This window comes from Salvia miltiorrhiza, chromosome 4 (genome assembly GCF_028751815.1).
Source record: "Salvia miltiorrhiza cultivar Shanhuang (shh) chromosome 4, IMPLAD_Smil_shh, whole genome shotgun sequence".
NCBI lineage: Eukaryota > Viridiplantae > Streptophyta > Magnoliopsida > Lamiales > Lamiaceae > Salvia > Salvia miltiorrhiza.
Genome location: NC_080390.1, coordinates 23,617,330 through 23,622,720, shown reverse-complemented (window position 1 = coordinate 23,622,720; position 5,391 = coordinate 23,617,330). Strand labels below are relative to the sequence as shown.

Here is a 5,391-nt window from a genome sequence, read left to right as displayed (position 1 = left end):
TGCAAATTATTTTGCAACAATTGTTGTGAGCCAATCAACTCTCTCATCATCTCTTCAAGAGCTTTTCCTTGATTTTCTTGTGGAGGTGGTGGTGCTTGTTGGAATCCTCTTTGATGAGGCGGTCTATAGCTTTGCTGCTGCTGCACTTGATTGCTTTGGTCTCTCCAACAAAAATTAGGGTGATCTCTCCACGGCGCATTGTAGTTGCTCGAGTAGGGGTCCTGTTTGGGCAAAGGGGGCAGTGGATCAGAACAGCTGTAAAAGTTGTGAGACGAGTTTACTTGGGCTTGAAGATTTCCATCGCCCCCAGCGCATTGCAAACTTGTATGGCCAAAGTTACCACACGCTCCACATGATTTTTCTGTCGGTTGTCCAGCATTTGCCACCTTCTCCACCACAGTACTTAGCAATCTTTCCATTCTACCAATCCTCTCTTCAAACTTATCCTCAAAGTCTGACGAACTTGCTTGAGCAGCTTTCTTGAGCAGTTGGATGCGCGGTTCCTCATACTCTCTCGTTGCCTCCACTAAGTGTTGAATCAACCGTTTTGCTTCACTAACAGTATTTTGAGAAAATGCTCCTCCACTTGATGAATTCACCAAATTTTTGGTATCTACCGTCATCCCCTGGTAGAAGTATTGCAGCAGATCTCCCTCAAAAAATTTGTGGTTTGGACAGCTATCCACCAATCTCCTGAATCGAGTCCAGTATGTGCTCAGTGACTCATCGTACTCCTGCTTCACTCCACTAATTTCCTTTTTCAGCGCATTCGTCTTGGTGGGAGGGAAAAAATGTTCCAGGAATAGATTCTTCATCTCTGCCCATGAAGTGATAGAATTGGGTGGAAGACTCGCGAACCAAGAGTTCGCCTCTGCTGTCATTGTCACAACCCGACCTAAACTAACAACAGTTAAGTCGGGGAAAATGTGTGACTGGGGAAGGGAAAAAGAAAATGAAAAATAAAAGAAATTTAAATAATAATAATGAACCCGCTTTAACAATGAATTACTTTAATATTGGATAATCATAAGCAATCACTTTTAAAACTCACGAGTAGACAACTTACAATAACACAACGACAAGTTGTCTAAATAATATAATTCTCGAAGCTATTGGTTTAAAATCTCTACAACACATCAATAAAGTAGAATAGACTAAGTGTTGCAGCGGAAATAACTCAAGTGGATTACATGTATGAGGACATGAAATCCTGAGCCTGGTTTAATACATATACATCAAAGAATTTGCTCTGCTCGCTTCCATCTGCACCACAGCTTAACCTGCATATTTAGAAACATACGCAGGGCTGAGTACCAAAAAGCACTCAGTGGTCATGCCGAAATAACTTTAAAGCTTGCTCTTAGAGCTATATATTGAACTTGCCATCTCAAGCATCACACAGGAGTTTTATTTAAATAACCTGTGCACACCAAAACTGTAACTTCTATATATATCATCATAACATCATATACGTCTGCAGACAATTAACATGTATGTACCATATCTACGCATCATATAACTCTGAGTGTTGAGAAGTAGGCCTCCTTCTCAAACACGATGACAAGCTAACTAAAAAGTTAACTGTCAACTCTGTGTACACAAATCCTGACTCGCTCAGGACCCGAATTCGTTGTTCTATGTAGATGGTATCATACAAATCTCAAATATTGGCAAGTCAATAATTTGAACATAAATGCATACACTCAAACTTTATATAATAAAGTATGCATCTTTACTTCTTGAGTTAGTAAGCCCACCTGATACGCTTAATGAAATAGAAGTCCTTGCTTGTTCATTCTACACTGCCATTCGAACCTTCATTATAATGAGGTTCCCAAGTAAGATTGGATAATAAGTAAGTAGAAAGTAAATCTTGAATGAAACTTCTATCACTTCAAAGTTGCATCCTCTAATTTGAGTATTCTACTTATATGGACTTAGCTAAAAGCAAATAGTAACACCACATCTCTTGGGATATCTCAAATTGAAAAAGTATAAGAGTAAACTAATCTATTCTATATAGATTAGCTTACAATTAATAACTAAAACATCAATTCAAGAATTGACCAATGAGTACTTGAGCATAGTTTTATTCAACTATCCCAAGTAAGTAACTTCAAATATGTAATCATATATGAATCTCAACTTTGAAATATCCTATAAAATCAACCTCTTTAAAGAAAAAAATACAAGCTTTACATTTTTAGAAATCTCTCAAAGTCTATTTTTATTAGAAAGTTACAAAAATATAATACATCAAGTGTATATGAAATTATCTCACAAAAGGCAGAATCTGCCATAAAACCTTGCTGCTTCGTGCAGTACTTTTAAGAAAATTGTTTGACCTATCTAGAGATCTCGGATTCAGCTGAAATTTTGCAGAAATCTAATACTCATAATGAAGTTATCACAGTAAAAATTTCAAATCATTTGGACCACAGGAACACTCCCGAAAACCCCTCACAAAACACTGGTTCGTCCAGCTAAACCTGGCAGCAACACATTTTCTGTTGCAACTTAACATACATCTCATATTTTGGCTACATAAGAGAGTGGAGATCCAATTACATCATCTTGCTACATGTTAGAATGCTTTAACTTAAAACTTCACTCACGTTTACCACATCAACATAACAAGCAAATTATAACACAATCAATCACCACAACTTCTCCAATCAATATTAAAAGTAGTTCTTCCGTTATTCTTAAACTAAAATTGGCTCAACACATAGTAACATGCTCAATATCCCCCAATTTCTATCATATAATCACATTCCACGCTCCTAAGAGTTCAATTATATAAGCATCAAATATTTAGCTATCTTACCTCAAGAATGCCCAAATTCTAGGGTTTTCTGCCTCCATTTTCCCCTCTAAAATCCGCCCCTCCGGAAAGGCCCGCCGTCACCGCCGATGTCTCCATCACACCGCCACCCCTGCCTCAGGTATGCTCCATCTCGATCATTATCTCTCAACCTCTCTCGCTGCTCTCCCCCTCAATCTCACTCTCTGTCTCTTTCTCTGCTGTTGGCGGCCACCGCGGACCGCCGTGGCGTTGGGCAGCGCCGACGGTCGCGGCCGCCAGTCGCACCTTCGCCGCTGTGGTTCGTGGCTACTGTTGTCGCCGTCCTCTTCTTCTTCTTTGTCTATTCTATTTGTTTTTCTGACTTGAATCTCTTGATTTCAAAAATAGGTGCTCTTCAATTAACATTGTCGGCTGAAGGCGTTACCGGTCCGACGAAGCTGCCTTAGTTCTCACTATTGCTGGTGTTTTTAAGTTTGCAGATTGAGGAAGAAATGATCAGAGTGAGAGAGGAGAGAGTTATGCTGGGTGGAGTCGGTTCTTGAAGTTGCTAGAAGAGTTATCCAACAAATTTAAAAATGATTGCTAGTCTCTTTGAAGCTTGAACCAAAAATAAAATAAAGGGTAGCTTCCTTCTTAAGATTTGTTGATAGCTATCCCAAATAAAATAAATAAATATAACATATATGCATTCTTATGGAAGTTTACGGAATTGCTATTTCTAATAGCCACAAATACTATTCTCACTAATATAATGATATAATATGTAATCACATCAATATATATGCTAGCTTCATTCCAACTGAAATTGAGATAAGCTTCAAATACATCTATAATTAGATATATATAAAAAAAATGGGATTCTTATTTCTAATAACAAATAAATCTATAAATAATAAAATAATCCCTTTAACCAGGAATTATAAACTTGCTTTCAAGAATAAAATTAATAAAGGATGCAAGAATACTTAATTATTCAAATTATGCAATCACTGAATAAAAAGCTCAGGGTATTGTAATAATATCTCATCTCATCTCAGTGATTCTACTTCTCTTTCTTCTTTTAAATAATAGAAAATAGAAAACAATATTAACAATATTTACTGTAGTGAAAATGCCGGGTGTTACAGTCATGGTGAAGGGGAAAGCCGCCAATCTAAAGTGCTCCTCTGTAACTCCAGTGGGGCGTTTCTGGACTTTACAAATTTTGATGAATTCGCTCAAGAAATTGTACGGATCTTCACCCTTCTTGCCATAGTACTTCGGGAGAACATTAAGCAGACCAAGCTTAATCTCAATACCGGTAGCAGCTGCCGGCATACGAATTGGGGTGGGTGGGTCATCAGCCTCGTGACTGGAGAGGTCACATAGTCTAGGATCGTCAGCCATGTCGTCTCCGGTGCTCTCGTCGGAATTTGACTTAACTTCCTCCTCACAATCAGTTTCTGCCTCTGATTCACGGTCTGTTTGGGCAAACAGAGTCTCGTCAGCAGCGGCAGCACTGGGTTCCGCCTCAACGAACTGTTCCGTGTTGGCGGACAGGTCAAGTTGCGAATCCAGCAGTTCTAACAACTTTCTCGCCTTAGCCTCCTTTCTCAGTCTCTTTGCAGTTTTTTCGATTTCACAATCGAATAGAAGATTCGGCCGAGAAGATCTGCTCATAAACCAAAAAGAAAAACAAAAAAAGAAAAATAGATTAAAAGGGAAAAGAATTCAATTAACACCGCTCCCCGGCAACGGCGCTAATTTGGTGGACGACACCAACCACCAAATAATTCCTGCGGAATTACCAAAATAAATTAGTATAATGGTAAGCAGGGTCGATCCCACAGAGAGCAGTTAAAAATCATTCAAATCCCTAAATCTATAAAATCGGTGATGCCACCACGCCTTAATTTTAAGAAAAGATTAATTAACTAAGAAAGCAAATAAAATAAAATAAAATAACTCTTGAAATAAATCAATAAAAGGTAATTCGGCTCAAATAAATCCACACTAATTCAAAGCACTGATCATCGACGCAATAATTAATTAATTCCTATCAACCAACTAGTTATAGGATACCGTGAAACGCAACGGACGTACCCCAATTCTTACTTACTGTGTCGATAAACAGCTGGAGACGCCAGACCTAGATTTAATATTCTAATAGCATTAAGATGAAGGAACCCAGTTTATATCAATTATCCTAGATACGCTAGTAATAATTAATATACCAATTAATTCCTACTACGAACATGGTAGTTTTATCACTAATAAGCCATATTCCAACAATTACGGATTGGAGGTGTTAATTGACTGTAATTCAATTAAACTTAAGTTGGCTAGACTTAAATAAAATCGGAATTATCTTTAAACCCTAGGAATTAATCGAAATTAATAGAAATCAATTTTATGCTCAATTAGGTCTCACAGATTAATAAATTAATGCTTCATTATTCTCGCCGAATTAAAAGTTTAGCTACTCATAATTAAACTAAAAACAATCAAAGAAATAAAATCAAACATAAAATTAACAAACACAAGATTAACGAAATAAATTGCAATTAAAAGAAACTAATCACCACACTTCAAAACCGAAAAATTAA

At 37.3% G+C, this 5,391-nt stretch overlaps 1 long non-coding RNA gene across 1 annotated transcript; it reads right to left on the bottom strand.

Annotated features, from left to right (window-relative positions):
• Window positions 1-993: 993 nt before the first annotated feature.
• LOC131019475 (uncharacterized) lies at window positions 994-3,418 on the bottom strand. The gene is made up of 3 exons (XR_009100272.1): window positions 2,828-3,418; window positions 1,758-1,815; window positions 994-1,280 (listed from the first exon to the last, which is right to left on the bottom strand). It is a non-coding gene; the product is annotated as an uncharacterized LOC131019475 (long non-coding RNA).
• Window positions 3,419-5,391: the final 1,973 nt, after the last annotated feature.